General features: G+C 39.1%; 1 long non-coding RNA gene across 1 annotated transcript; it reads right to left on the bottom strand.

The window, feature by feature from the left end:
- Positions 1-1,563: 1,563 nt before the first annotated feature.
- On the bottom strand, positions 1,564-3,362 carry LOC121735603. The gene is made up of 3 exons (XR_006036889.1): positions 3,208-3,362; positions 2,579-2,764; positions 1,564-1,682 (listed from the first exon to the last, which is right to left on the bottom strand). It is a non-coding gene; the product is annotated as an uncharacterized LOC121735603 (long non-coding RNA).
- Positions 3,363-16,878: the final 13,516 nt, after the last annotated feature.

The raw sequence follows: 16,878 nt of genomic DNA, 5'->3' as shown, positions 1-16,878 counted from the left end.
GTTTAAATTTGGCTTATTTTGATAGCGGAGGTAAATTAGGCAATTATATTAATACGCTTTCCTCGTATATTCAAACTGAATAGTGCCCGCCACTACGTTCGCGCTATATTTTTATTTGCTTACTAGATAACGCCCGTAATTCCGTTGTACCAAAATTCGTTTATCGCGCGGGAAACATACAGACAGACAGACATACAGTCAGACAGACAATGTGAAAAATAAATAAGCAGACAAATCTGTCTGTCTATGTAGATGTCTAGATAAACAGGCAGGCAGTATAGAGACCATAAAGTTAATATCTTCTTCTTTGTCCACCCCATGTTCCCAGTTTATCTGGGGTCGGGTCTACCTGTACGTTTGCGCCAGAATTTTCTGTTCTGGGTTGTCTCAGTAGTTAGGCTTTCCTGGTCCATCTCTCTCTTGATGTTGTTCCACCAGGTTGTGGGTGGTCTTGCGGGTAAAGTTAATATATCAAGCGGAATAGAGAAACAAAGGCCTGAGCAAGAGCGATGTCACTATCATTAACACTGCGTGGTAAAAAGAGACGTGTGATACATGACAGCAGCACTCTTTTTTTGACATCCAGTCGGCACGTGCCGCACGTTGACATTTAATCTCATAGAATTAATGTTCAATCATGCTTATGTAAGTGTATACGTACACATATTTTTCACACAGATGATAACCAATTTCGGTTACGTTTGACAACTCGAGATTGTTGCTCTATTCCGCTAGGTATATTAACTTTATAATAGAGACAGGCAGATAAACACAGTTTAAGATTAGAAACTACTACTGTTTAGTATTTTAATATTAAATAAGACGTATTACAAAGTTTTGAGGGCCATATCGAAGTAGGAGCTGGCAACGGTCTCCTTGATGTCGTAGGATAAGTTGGCGACGATGCGCCTGTTGAGAAACGACAGACAGAAAGATAGACATACAGGCAGATAGATAAATATAGGCAAATAGACAGAGAGCAGAAACACAGACTGATAGTCTAAATATCTATGATCCATGTAGATGTGTACCTAGACAGACAGGCCGACAAACAAACTTTCAGATTAATAAGAAACTACTACTTTTTAGTATTTTAATATTAAATTGAATGTATTACAGAGTTTGGAGGGCCATATCGAAGTAGATGGCAACGGTCTCCTTGATGTCATAGGATATGTGAGCGACGATGCATCCCTTGAGGAATATAAGACGGACAGACAGACAGGTAGAAGATAAAGATAAATAAATAGAGATACAGATCTATGTAGATGTGTATCAAGACGGTCAGACAGACTTACAGACTGTCACCCTCATATTAACAATACTACTATTTTAATTAATTTTAATAACATTTTATTGGATTACACTCAAAGTTTTAAGTGCCATACCGAAGTAGAAGCTGGAAACGGTCTCCTTGATGTCATAGGAGTTGTTGGCGACGATGCGTCCCTTGAGGAAAGAGAAATCGGCGAGTTCGAAAATAAATAAAAATAAGTAATATAGTTGTAATTTTTAAATACTTAATTTAATTACAGAGTTTTAAGGGCCATATCGAAATAGAAGCTGGCAACGGTCTCCTTGATGTCGTAGGATAAGTTGGCGACGATGCGGCCGTTGAGGAACGGGAAACGCTTAAAGATCGGCGAGTTCGGGATTGTGAAGTTGCCGAACACGTATTCACCCTGGAACAATAAAGAGATTCTAGATCATTGGACGATTAAGAAGTTAATTGCCGCACTCAGAGACATTTCATTATGGTTAACATTTAATGAAGAGTTTGACAGATAATGTATGAAGCTTATGTAAAATTTAAAATTAATTTCATTTTAAGTAAGTAATTAATATTCCACTATGAGTGCGGTAGTGAGTGCGGCAGTTAGTGAGTATTAAACAATGTAGTCATAGCAAAAGTAATCTCGGAAACAGATTGGCAACTTTTCTTCTTCCGGCGTCAACTCAGCTACGGCTAGGTGACACCGCTCTCACAGCTCACTGGTTGCTGAAGTTTGAATCTTTAATCGTGACACGGGTTAACGTAAGTTACGCCCGAGTGATGGTGGAACTTACAAAGGTGTCTTTAGTGATCCATTTCCCCAAGCTGAAGGCATAGAAAAGAGACGCTAAGTTTCCTGCTTACCGGAGGGAAAGGATAGCCTATTTTTCGATTTGTTTCTCGACAGGCGTACATTTAGGCAGCAACAGTATAGGTTTTGTAGGTGTCCTTGGTAAAGTTAAAAATAAATGAAAGAGACCGCACGTGTCCTCCTTACCGGAGGAAAAGGGCAGCAAATGTTCTATATGTGTTTTTCGACGGGTGTGTTAAGGAGGTAAGTGGCGGAGATGGTAGAAGCTATGTAGGTGTACTTGGCAATCCATTATTAACAGTTAAAGATGAATGAAAAAGACAGCATGTATCCTACTTACTGGAGGAAAAGGACAGCCAATTTTTTCGATTTGTTTTTCGACGGGCGTGCTGCGGAGGTAAGCAGCGGAGATGGTGGAAGCTGTGTAGGTATCCTTAGCCACCCATTTCTAAGAGCTGAATATATAGACAAGAGACAGCATATATCCTACTTACTGGAGGAAAAGGACAGCCAATTTTCTCGATTTGTTTTTCGACGGGCGTGCTGCGGAGGTAAGCGGCGGAGATGGTGGAAGCTATGTAGGTGTCTTTGGCGATCCATTCGCAGTAGTTGGTGAAGCGGAGACCGACGAAGCTGGGCTTATACACGTTGGAGAGGAGCTCGTAGAAGCTGAAGTTTATCTATAAAGTTTATGGGTTTTTAGTGCATGAGACGATGTATATATTTAGACGACCTCTGTCGGCCCAGTTGGTGGGCTGTTGGTAGCTCAAGCTCCGGGTCGCGAGTTCGAATCCTGCCGAGGGAACAAAAAGTTTTCAAAGTTCCTGGGTCATGGATGTGTATTAAATATGTGTATCATATATTAAAAATCTTAAATATATGTATAGTATAAATGTATTAAATATATTTCCGTTGTCTGGTACCCGTAACACAAGTCCTTCAGGTACTTACCACGGGGCCAGACTGACGTGGTGTGAAGCGTCCATAGATATTATTATATATTATACATCGCCTCATATTTACAGATATGACCTATTCACGCTAAAAGCGGTTGAACCAATTTTGATACAATGTTGTATGGAGATTGAGTCCCAACTCCCATGCGAAAAAACATGTAACTTACAGACAGATGGTTGTCAAAAGCCTTTTTAGTTATAGCATAGATGCTGATGTATCTGTTTGGGTCCTTTCTGCTGTATCGCTTGCTGGTGATGGTGAGATTCTGGAAGAAGCGCGGGTTGGTGTACGTCACCGTTGGATGCTCGACCACCAACTGTGTTGTCTGGGAAAAAACAAGATTACGATTAATATGACGTATATTTTCTCTATAAAATAAGGGGGCAGACGAGCAAACGGGCCACCTGATGGAAAGCAACAACCGTCGCCCATGGACACTCACAACATTAGAAGTGCTGCAGGTGTGTTGCCGGCCCTTTCGCGTTGCCTAGTCACGTTACAATGACTGGTACAGGTGTACCTGTAGCTACCGTATTTTACATTATTTTGTAAGTAATTTGAAAAGGATTGTGGGATTTTCTCTTGACTTGTATTAAAACAAATTATTTTATTATTTCTACGCGCTATCATTAGTCATTAGTGCTCCAACGGTGAAGTAAAAATTAAGGAAAACCATGAAGAAAAAGTAAAGTAATACAATAGTTATAGGTGATGATTATGAATTAACCCATCAAGCCCCATAAGCTCACCGGTGAGCGAGACACAATAGAATAACAATAGATTTCCAAGAATCCACGATCGAAGGATTAATTACCTTTTCACAAGAGATTAGCATAAAGAAATAGTAAAATAGACAGCAACACAAAATAGCTACCCGCCAACACAACATTTTGAACTGTACAGCGAACAAAGATTGTGATTCATGATTAAAATCAATAGCCATATTCATTATGTATAATTTTACGAGGTTAAAAATTCAACCATCTTTTTAATCATGTTTAAATTGTATGCCAATTTTATGCTTAGTGAGTGTGTTTATTATAGTACGGGAGCCCTAGAACATTTTTTTTAATTACTATCAAGCTAATTTTTTGTGAGTAGCTTCATTTTGATAAGACGAACAACGTTTTTATTTGCGAAAAATCTCGAAAGTGGTAGCTAACAGAGATAGAGCTTGATAGTAATAAAAAAAATGTTCTAGGGCTCCCGTACTACCTATTATGTTTAAAATCTAATATATAAAATTCTCGTGTCACAGTTTTCGTTGCCATACTCCTCCGAAACGGCTTGACCGATTCTCATGAAATTTTGTGAGCATGTTGAGTAGGTCTGAGAATCGGCCAACATCTATTTTTCATACGGAAAAAAAATTATATGGCAAAACAACGTTTGCCGGGACAGCTAGTAATATTTAAAATTCGTCTGAGGCTTAAAATTCGAAGAGTTTTTTTTTTTGCGCTACGGCGATGTGAAGCGTTGCCAGTGTGAAGTAAAAAGCGGGAAAACGAATTCCTCGTACAAAAAAATGGCGCTGACATTTGACAGTCGAACAAAATATTCTTAAACAAATTCCCGCCATAAATTTTCGAGTTTGGAAGTCGGGAATCCGTGTTAACACTTTTCTCGTAATTGGTTTTAAACGAATATTGATGGTGTGTTGGTCGTCTGTTCTCAATAAAATCCAATTGTGTTTACAATAAAAAGGAGAATGTTTCAAAAAGTACGTAACGACAATTCTTCCAGAGTACTAGATTAGAACTAGTGTTGCTAGATTTTTTTAACCTTGAATTATAATTATAATAATATTTTTTTTTATTTGAAGAAAGATGTACAAAGATTGTTAAATTACTAATTATGGTCCCAGTCTTTCTACTTACTATTTAGGTACATGCAAAAAAGATAAAAATCTTTGATTTGCCATTTGTCTCAGCTGGTAATTTCTTTAATTAATTTAATAATTAACCCCCGACAAAAAAGAGGGGTGTTATAAGTTTGACGTGTCTATCTGTCTGTCTGTCTGTCTGTTTGTCTGTGTGTGTATCTGTCCGTGACATCGTAGCGTCCAAACGGGTGGACCGATTTTGATCTAATTTTTTTTTGTTTGAAAGCTGACATGATCGAGAGTGTTCTTAGCTATAATTCATCATCATCGCCTGCTCAGTGCTGGACAATCAGGGTTTATCTGGTTCATGAAAGGCCGTTAGCAACTTGTAGTCGTTTGATGGGTTTTATATTTCATTCTAGTTGTGAATATACAATATACGTATACACATACTAATGGAAAGTTGACCTGGTGTTGCAGCATCACCTGGTTATCAATAGGATATCCAACTCCTCGCCAACTTAGAGCAGAGGTTTCGTGTTTGGGCTCATTTTGATTGCGACAACCAGTAAGAAGTAGATAAACACTAAATATTTACATGCTGCTACTGCAGCATCACCTAGATTCTATAGGAACCGACCTTCGTATGAACCCAAAGTGGATGTTTCATGTTTGGGCTCATATTAACGGCCTCATCGAAAAGGACATTGATAAAATATGGTAATCATGATAATATGATTCTGTTGATAGGAATTAATATTCTGCACTATAACCAACACCAGTTTAAAAAGTATGAAATAAAATTAAATTAAGAAATTTAAAAAAAACCCCCCGCCAAACAACTTTAAAAAGTAATGAAATAATATTTACTGCCTTCAAGTTCAAATAATTCCTAACTTGTGTAAAGTAATATTTTAGTCCATAATTGTTGTCAAGGTGTGTCGGGGGACCGTTCCTTGTCGCCTTGATGATAGCTCGAAACGAACTGAATTACGGCCCGTCCTCCTGCGACTATTTATGTGGGTCGAGGCGAGCCCTAGACTGTTCGAGAACATTTCTTCCCGAATGCACACAATTGGCGTAAACAAGTGTGGAATACGAATACGAATACGAATCGAGAAGCTTAACGCCATCTAGTATCCAATAGCGGATTTACGCTGTCTGCGTTTCTTCAATAAGTTGCGCTGGTCTGTCGCTAGATGGCACTACGTGTCCGTATACCGTGTACCGTAACAATATGTCCCTTCCCGGGACTCGAAGTGACTCTATACCAAATTTTGGCAAAATCGGTCTAGCTGTTTAAGCTTTAAGAGGTAATAGACAGACCTTTCGCATAATTAAATTTTAGTATGAATATTTATCCAGTAATTTCATTGTACAAACTGTACAGTTTCGTACATAGGGTCTTATTGATTAAAATAAAAGGGATATCGAATACGTTGCTCATTTATTATATTGAATTGAAAGGGCCGGAGATAACGAATACTTTCACCAATATAGGGCTAAATGTATAAGGAAATTGATATTGTTCCGCAATTTACTTAGAACCCTATCCGCTGTCGATAGGGAAGCTAAAAACGGTATTTATTGTATAGAACGTTTGGTAATACAGCTGCTTGCAAGAAAAATGTTGCTACGTTCAAAAAAAGCTATTTCTACACTTGCAAATTGTGAAGGACGTACAGCGGTATTAATCACTGGTCAATACAATTAACTCATTAAGGCCGCGCACAATTTTAAGATTGCGGGGAAGAAACTGGAAGGGCCAATATAATATATAACGTTGCTTTGCCATAATATAAAGTAGGTACCTATTTCGCCCTATTTTATTGAAGTGACTAAATAAGTTTGTTACCATAGCAACGTCCATCGCTATCCAGTCGCACAAACAATGGTCGTCGTCAGTCTAGAGTTGTAATAATTTACTATTATTTATTCAACAAATGCACTTTTCAAATTATAAAAAGTACCCAGTAGCCGATTCTCAGACCCACTGAATATGCATATAAAATTTGGTTAAAATCAGTAAAGCCGTTTCGTGGCCTAACATTGTGACACGAGAATTTTATATATAAGATATTTAATCTACCAATAGCGTGTCACCATCTGATCACGATCTACCAATGGCGTGTCTCCGTGCGCGCCACCCGCCCCGCCAAACACCTCGTCCCACCAAAGAGATCTAAATACTGCTTATTCCCCTACCAGTTTCGTCCAGCGACCTATAAGTTAGGGGCAGCCTACCGAGCCCCCCGTGGAGTTCAAAGATGATTGTGTAACAAATTTATTCAAAGTCAATTTTCGGCCCAAACTGTCAAAACCGATCCACTTTGAAGTCCACATTCAGTAATTAGAAATTAAACGCTTTAGCACCGAATTAACATTTAAAATCATATTTTGGTCACATTGGAAAATACGTTTTCAATGGAAAATCACGTTTGAATGCCCCTTTTCAATTAATGTTTTTGCGTTGCTATTCAGTCTAAATTCAAATAAACATTTGTATATTTTTGTTACACAAGTAAATTAGTAATTCAAGAAAATTAAAAATCAAAAACGTAAAAAACTTAATACACAAACTCAAATCGATCTGTGGGAGAGCTAGAAATATTGCTTAGAACACTCACAAAATCGGTCGACCCATTTGGATGCTACGATGCTACGGACAGACAGATAAACAGACATGAACCCTCTGCAGTTCCTGTCGGGGGTTAAAAAAAATAAAAAACACACGCTGGAAAAATATTCACTCTACACTAATTGCAAATTGCAATAAATCGATATTAGTAATTATTACTTACTTAAAATAAAAATGAAATTAATTTGGCGTTAAGTCCGCCTATAAGTATATACCAGCATTGTGCAATAAGTATAAATAAAACTAGCTGACCCGGTAAATGTTGTTTTGCCATATAAATTATTTCTAGTGTCAATATAAAAAGTAAATAAAAATTAAAAACCTATTCTCATGCCTAAAGAATATACATACAAAATGTCATTATAATCGCTTGAGCCGTTTTGGAGGGTTTCGCGCACAAACACTGTGACACGAGAGTTTTTTAATATATTAGTACAAACAAAGTAAGTAAGGACAAACGGACGACGTCGCGTGTAATAGGCAGTCTAGTATGAATATAAATTGTAATAAAACAACATTGGTAACAGATTCCCGTGCAGATGTTCACAATATTTTAATCAAGTAACAGATATTCCTGCGAACATTACGCGAATTTAGATCTAGTACTGGAAATGTCACTTTTTACTTTGTGGTTCAATGAAAGGACTTTAATAGAATCAGGTGTTACTTTGCGGAAATCCATAGCTTAAGTGTGTTATTATTTTTAGCAATATTCCGCGAAATAAACCTCAACCTGTAATTAAATGAGTGAGTGTACGCATTGGCATGCTTATGCGTATATTTCTAAAATCACCTAAATAGATATAGGTATATAGTTATAGAGATAATATTATCTTTTTTATATGATATACGTGGGAGAGCCATGCTTTGGCACCAATGGGCCGGCTCGACCGGAGAAATACATCGTTCTCACAGAAAACCGGCGTGAAACAGCGCTTGCGCTGTGTTTCGCCGAGTGAGTGAGTTTACCGGAGGCCCAATCCCTTACCCTATTCCATTCCCTACCTTCCCCTATTCCCTTCACTTCCCTACCCTCCCCTATTACCCTATTCCCTCTTAAAAGGCCGGCAACGCACCTGCAGCTCCTCTGATACTGCGAGTGTCCATGGGCGACGGAAGTTGCTTTCCATCAGGTGACCCGTTTGCTCGTTTGCCCTCTTACTAATTATCCATACTAATTTTATAAATGCGAAAGTCTGTCTGTCTGTCTGTCCGTCTATCTGTCTGTTACTTCTTCACGCCCAAACCGCTAAACCAATTCTGCCGTTTGGTTTGAAAGGACATGGGATGCTTTTTATCCCGCTAAAATATGCGGATGCTGCGACAAAGATTTTGGCGTAACGGAGTTGCGGACTAGTAGGTACCCACTACCCGCATAATTAAAAAAAAAAAAACTCTTCAGTCTCTTCCAGTACCTCTAGCTCCTCACTCTAATGTCCATTCCGCCCTTATTTTCAGATTGCGGCCATAAATATAGGGATGGACACATCCAATTTGATCGTCGTCTTCTAGTGAAATATCTACCCTTCGCCGATTTATATTTGCGCTTGTTTTTGACCTAATAAACTTGTCAGGATACAGATGGCGCTGATAACAGCTATCTTTGTGTTTTATCAGCTTCGTATTATATGAATATGAGAATAGAATAACAGCGGCAAAATTAAAACTAAGGGTCACAATTTCAAGTTGGCCGACTATCATACAACTAAATTGCATAGTTTAGGCCGCGCTACACCGGAATGGCAGAGGCGAGGCGAATACTTTTAGTGTCATTTACGATTTTAAACTTTATCTTCATTATATAGTATCGCTTAAGAAAGCACCGTAAGTGCTCGCCTCGCCTCTGCCATTCCGGTGTAGCGCGGCCCTTTCGCAATTTTATTGGACAACTTTTTAATTGTGGGTAATCGGAAAGGAATCGCGGTTCTTATACCATCGGTGTCCAATTATTTAGTTGTACAACTTAGTTGGATGCAATGTGCGAGCTCTCATAAGTCGCTATTGCTATTGGTATAATACGTTATACGAGTACTATGCGATTTAGTTGGTCAACTTGAAATTGTAAGTCTGCGGTCGCTCCCGCTGCAATAGACACAATGTCAAAGTGTCTGTACTTTTTGATGAAATTGATGACCCGGTATACTTAGTATCATTTTCCTCCTAACCTACCTTGGACTTCTAAGAATATATCAAGACTAAAATAGGTTCAGCCGTTCTCTAGTTTTAGCGAGACCAACAAAAATTGAAAATTCATTTTTATTTATAACTAGCTGTCCCGGTGAACTTCGTGTCACTTTAAAACCTTCCCTGGACTTCTACGAATATTTTAAGACTAAAATTAGCCAAATCCGTTCAGCCGTTTTCGAGTTTTAGCGTTACTAACACAATTGAAAATCCATTTTATATATATCTATACTAATATTATAAATGCGAAAGTATCTCTGTCTGTCTTTCTGTCTGTCTATCTCGCTTTCACGCCAAAACTACCGAACCGATTGTAATGAAATTTTGTATACAGTCTAAAGCCTGAGAAAGGACATAGGCTACTTTTTTACTGAAAAAAAGCGTTGTAAGGGGGTGAAAATGCGTAAATTTGTTCAAATTAAGTTAGTTCCAAAAATCCATAATAGATGGCGCCGTACGTCTTCTACATCGCGCTAACGCTTGCCCAAAAGACTTTATATAAGAAGTGGTATTATCTTACTTTCGATTTTCGATTTTTTTCGATTGTTATTTCTATTTTACGTTATTTAATAAATCAGTACTTCATCTATGCAGCCAGTGACGTAACATTAAACCTATCATTGATAAAATAGTTTATGGGTAAAGTTGTGTAATTGGGGGGCTAAATAAGCTTAAAAATTTGGCATAAAATATAAAGTTTAATAAAAATAATAGTAAAAGGTACCAGGGTTTTTTTTATAAAAGCTTTTGACACCAATTTTGTTGACATCGCGCGCTATAAACTGAAGTCCACGCGGACGAAGTCGCGGGCAACAGCTAGTACTTTATATGGCAAAGAAACGTTTGCCGGGACAGCCAGTAGATAATATATTGAAGAAAGAAGACAATCATCCACAGTGAAGTGTACTATTTCAGTAAAATTATAATGAAAACTTAATGACGCCCTCAATTCCATTGCGCCAAAGTGCGGTTATCGTGCGGGAACCGCACATTTTTCCCGGATTAAAACTCTCTTTAATAATATGTCCTTTCTCGGAATTCAAAGTATCTCCATACCTCAGCAAAATCAGTTCAGCGGTTTGGGCGTGAAGAGGTAACAGACAGACAGACATACACACTTTCGCATTTATAATAATAGTATGGATGACTTGATGGTCGTCGACACAACAAGAAGCTCTAAAAGCAAAAAGCCGTGAATTTTAGTTTATTGACTCACCCTCTAGTGACAACCCTATCGGCCAGCGGTCCTCAAAGAGTTGTTAGCGCGGCCTCATATCCGCCCCACACCGGATATTGGTTTTTCACGCCTCGCTCGCACTTGTCCGCTTAACTTTAATCGTTTGTGGAAGAACATTTTAAATAAGCATGATGTTAATTCTATCTTTTAAATTAGATGTTTACTATCACACTTAAGGGGAGGTTATTCCTAAATTAGCAGGCCGATGTCTGTCAGTGCGAATATCGACGTAAAAGACATTAAAATAACATTCATATCAGCGCGCCTTGTACAGTGGCGGTTACGACGATCGCCGCGTCCATGATAGGGCGAAATAGGAGAAAAAACCTTTTTACTTAGATAAAAAATAGTATAACTAAACATGTATCCGTACATTTCCCTGTAAAATTTTAATAGTAATCGAACTATCCAAATTATTTTTTGATTGAGTCCCTGTAAGTCCTATAAAACTGAAAATGTTTTTAAAATCGAGGTTGTTTCGGATTTTTTTTTAATCGAGTAAAATTATCTGTATTGTGTTTCTAACCGTAAAAGTCACTAGTTAAAAGATGTATCTATACATGTATATATTTTTCAGTTTTTTTTAATGACGCTTTCTTTAAAAATTACTCATTCTAGAAACGTGAATTTGGAATAACCTAGCCTTAATATAAAAATCTGCCAAGTGCGAGTTGGACTCGCGCACGAAGGGTTCCGTACTGCTACTTCCGTAGAGCAAAAATAGGCTAAAAATTGCAGACGGACAGACGGACAGACACCGAAGTCTTAGTAAAAGGGTCCTGTTTTTACCCTTTGGGTACGGAACCCTAAAAAGTACCGAAAAAAGCTAGTTTTTTGTGTATGTAACTCACAATATTTTTGTTGAACTTATGAAAGCAGTCTTGTTCTAAATGATCTATTAAAGAACATAACTGCATTCATAACTCAATACGTGTTTTTTGTGGGATGATACACAAATGCTTAACACCGTCCAGTTACTATATAGTGAAGCATTTATGGTAATATTAGTTGCACAGTGTGTAGAAAAGTAATTTAATTAAGGACAAAACATCTGTATAACGTAGTGTATGATGTCTGTCTATCGAGTTTTGACCAATCAAATCGCAGTATAATGCCTTTTTTAAAACACACACACAAATAATACAAACATACATAATAATATTATGACATAATTAAATTTAACATTTGACGAAAATTGCTCCACCGAATCGTGACTGTTCTTTAAATATTTTTAATTTTAGATTCGAAAAAACGTAAACTATTCGTTCGACTATTTCGATAGGCGATAGTAAGCGATAGTATAATATGAATACATAAAGGCAAAACAGCATGTTACAATATTGATAGCAATTTCAATGCAAAAGGCGCCTTTGAATACCTTTTATTTTGAGTGACGGCTCGTTAGGGGCCCTACGCGTTCTATTTATAAATGTTTCAGTTTGAAATAGGAATTTCGAATTGACTGGCGATGAATATCTATGATTTTGATGCTCTATGCCTTTGTAAAAGCAGCAGTCATTTAAGATTATATCCTCTTTGATTTAAGGTACTAACTATACAACATAAGTAAATACGTATTCATACACCATTATCAATTTATATGAATCATGTTTATACACATAATGTGTAGTTTCATAATTAAAACATTGTTATATAGTTAGAGATATTTATTGAATGTACCGTCCATTCACTCCCATAATCCATGCTAATATTATGAATGCGAAAATGTGTCTGTCTGTCTGTTACCAATTCACGCCAAAACCACTGAGCCGATCTTGTAAAAATTTTGTATGAAAATACTTAGAGTCCCGGGAAAGGACATAAATATATACTTTTATCCCGGAAAAGTATATGGTCAAGCGCGATAAACAAATTTTGGCGCAACGGAGTTGCGGGCGTTATCTAGTAAAATATAAATTTAATATCTATTATCTAACAAATAAATAAAAAGAGAAAATGTCACCATGATGATGATAACTAAATCGTTTACAGTATTAAACTAAAACAATACGGTCCGTTATAGTTTAGTTTTCAATTTCCCGGCGCCCGCCCGCCTGCTGTGCAGAGTTTCATTATTTACAGACACCTCGATACAGACTTGCGCCAGCCTCGGTAAAGGTTACTTTCCGAACCTCGCGGCTAGCGAACGCGACCGACAAAAAAAGGCACTTTATGACATAGCTATGAACGCGCGTTCAGACGTGCGCGTTTTCTGCTCGCGCGGATTCATCATTCATAGCAATTTCACATGTGATGAATCCGCGCGAGCAAAAAACGCGCAGAAAACGCGCACGTCTGAACGCGCGCTTATAGATTTCAATGCCTTCGTGGTCCAGTGGTTAAGAGCGTGGCCCTTGACTCGGAGGTCGTGGGTTCGATTCCCGCGTTGGAAACATGTTAATTCCAAGTTTGGTTAGGATAATGCAGGCTGCAGGCTGATCACCTGATTGTCTGACAAGTAAGATGATCCATGCGTCGGATGGACATGTAAAAAGTCGGTCCTGTGCCTAATCGCACGCCAGTCGTGTCGGTCTTCCGTCTCACTGGGTTATGAGAGAAAAAGGAATAGAGAGTGCTCTTGTGTACCGCGCACACACTTGGACACTATAATACTACTCCTGCGTAACTGGCCTGGTTTCAATGAAACCGGCCACCATCACCGAAACCGGTGTACCTAAGAGTTATTATTTATAGGTTTCGTTTTGCTCCACGCCACAGGCCACTACAAAGAAGCGGCAGCGGTCGTTAGACCAATATTGGTAGAAACGAAAACAGTAGCCTAGGAGTTAGGTCAGGGTTAGGAAAATTCACATATAATAATATCTATGGACGCTTCACACCACGTCAGTCTGGCCCCGTGCTAAGTACCTGAAGGACTTGTGTTACGGGTACCAGACAACGGAAATATATTTAATACTCTTATACTATACATATATTTAAGATTTTTATTATATTATGATACACATATTTAATACACATCCATGACCCAGGAACTTTGAAAGCTTTTTGTTACGTCGGCAGCATTCGAACCGTCCCCCGGCTTGTGCTACCAATTGTAGCCCTCCAAATGAGCCACAGAGGTCGTCATATAGGAACATGACGTGACTGCACTTTAAAATTAATTTAATACCGAACTTTACATAGGCTGTAACAAAACTATACACTACACTACACAAAGTATATTATCACCTTCGAGCACTATATTAGTGATCGAAGATTATCACTTGATAATACTTTGAGGTGTGTAACTGTGTACCTACGTGTTCCTTTTCTTTCAAGGATGAAAGAACTTTTTTTTTTTTTTTTGTATGGGAAAACTCGTGACTTTCGGGCAAGCGCCCATACAAAAAAAAATGGTCTTTCAGTGCTGCTGCCTGCTACTTTCACAGTAAACTCTCTACCAGGAACACATGCACACCCTAAAGTATTCCACTTAGTTTTGTTACATTCTGTATACTACACAGGAAGATATACATTGATTTTAACATACATGCAGCTCTAGCTGTTGCTACCACTCCCTTTTCAATTTTCGCTTTTGCGTTCGTTCCTGCTACCGCTTGTTAGCACCAGTAGCCCTAGCACGACCACCAGTAGAAATGCGGAAGTATAGACAAACTGTGGACATAAACTAAAGGTGCCGTTCCAATCTTTACCGCGGCCAATCGCGACCAACAAAAATTCAATTAAAATGCCACTTTATGACAGACTATAGTATATGTCATAAAGTAGGATATTTTTTGAATTTTTAGGACTATAGTCTGTCATAAAGTGGAATTTTAATTGAATTTTTCGTAACGAAAAAAGATCGGGACGCTACCTACTACCTTAAGAGGATACACCAGGGGCTAGAGAAATGAAAAAAAGTACGTGTAATATCTATAGCTAGACAGCTATAGATATTACACGCCTATACCGCATTCTGCGGTATAGGCTTGAGGTAAGGGAGACCCCTTACCTCAAGCCTATACCGCAGAATGCGATAGAGACAACTGCAGAAAATCCAGAAAATCAACGATTCGTTGTCCCCTGATTCCTTCTCCAAAACTTAAACAATTTAAGTACTTTTTTTTATTAAAGATTAAAAAAAGGCTTGAGCTGTGTTCCTATGTTTCGCTTTTTTTTGTTTTCTGGACGTTTGAACACAGCGGAAAATCTGGCCATTTTTTTGGGTTTTTGAACGTTCATATTTTATTTAATAATTAAATTATGACAAAAAAGAAAACATGGAGACATTGTATTAGTGGCCGTAGATATTCAGGAAAAAAATTATAACTCTACTAGCATTATCCAGGGAGGAAACAGGGGACAACGTTTGTATGGAAAAAAGGGCAGTGTGGACTCCTCTTAAGTTTATCTCCACAGTTTGTCCATACGTTCGCATTTAAATCATCGCATTTAAAAAAATAAATCAAGGTTTATTCTATACTAATCTACGAATAATAAAAAACTAAGAAAACGTACCTCCCATACTTCAACCGTTTTGATTTTTGAATTTGGTTCCTTACGCACACTAAAATATGGCAATAGCAACGAAACACTAACACTAAAATTTACGAAATAAAGCCGTTGACATTAATTGTCACTTTTATATTGACACAAAATTGTGTACCGAATATTTGCATAAAGAACCGAATGCATGTATTCGGGTCACATTTTGTAGACTCGTGGACACATTTTTTGACACAGTTACTTTTCCTTGTTGTTATTATTCGTAGATAGGTATTAATCTATACTAGAAGACGCTAGCAGCTAAGTTACACCAAAACACGTTTATTGGGCGGGTACCGAACGTTTTCTGGGATAAAAATATCCTATGTCCTTTCCCGGAACTCAAAATATCTCTATACCCAGCAAAATTAGTTCAGTGGTTTAAGCGTAAATAGGTTACAGACAGACAGACACACTCTCCGCATTTGTAATATTAAGGGAGATCGCAGACGGCACACAATTTTGTGTGATCGAGTCTGCGGCGCACAAACAATCCGCATGGCGCGGAGCGGCGCGGCTATGCAGATTGTATGTGCGCCGCAGACTCAGTCTGCTCTCGGATCCCGTCCGATGAGCACGCGTTTCCCGCTCAAGTGCACGCTGCTAGGCGACTGTGGTGCTGTCTCTTTCTATAGACAGCGCGCTCTCGCTCGGCACACTTTGTGCTTGTTGCGATTTCGCGATCACGTCCGCGCCACGAATTTTTCTCGATTTTAGTGTGTCCGCGATCGAGCGAACTCTGCGCCGGCGCTTGTTTGCCTCGCCCGAGTGTAAGCCCTCGCCCGCGCTTACCGCCGTAGGTCGCGTCGCGCCTTGCTCGCCAGCACCCGAGTGCTAGTGTTGTGAGTGTTTTTTGTGTGTGTTTCCCGACCGCCTGGAACACATCGTAAGTACGGTGACACGAAAACTAGGTACACTATACGAGGTTCGTACCTCTTTACACACCTCCCCTCCCGGTCGCCGGGCGGGGTTGTACCCTCTCGAAAATTCTCCTTTAAGAGCAGACTGACCGACCGACATCATGGCCGACATGATTGATAAATTTTTATCATTCCTTAAAGTGGAGTACCCCGACGCCGCGAAAAGGTGGGACAACTTCGTGAGAAGTCACGATGCTGATTTCTCCGCGTCTCCCAACTGTGACACTGCCGTGACTTCCGTAGAGTCAATGGTCCCCCGACTTACCTACTCGTCTCCTTCTGAGATGTCTTGCTCGGAGCAAGAGACTGACCCTGGTGAAGGTGACTTCACAACGGTCGTCAGTAAAAAGACGAAGAAGAGGAAGCGCGCCGAAGGCTCTTCCTCTCCAGTCTTATCCTCCCCGACTAAACAGGCCGGAAAACCAAAGTCTAGAAAGACTAAACCGGCCCCTAGGCCCGAGCTACCCGCGACGTCCGTGCAGACTAGTAGTGCCGCGTCCCCCACTCGCCCCCCGATCGCCCCTCAGGCATCACAGGCCTCGCAGGCC

This window comes from Aricia agestis, chromosome 17 (genome assembly GCF_905147365.1).
Source record: "Aricia agestis chromosome 17, ilAriAges1.1, whole genome shotgun sequence".
In the NCBI taxonomy this organism is placed as follows: domain Eukaryota; kingdom Metazoa; phylum Arthropoda; class Insecta; order Lepidoptera; family Lycaenidae; genus Aricia; species Aricia agestis.
The sequence above is the reverse complement of the archived record's forward strand: the minus strand, read 5'-3'. Positions and strand labels throughout refer to the sequence as shown.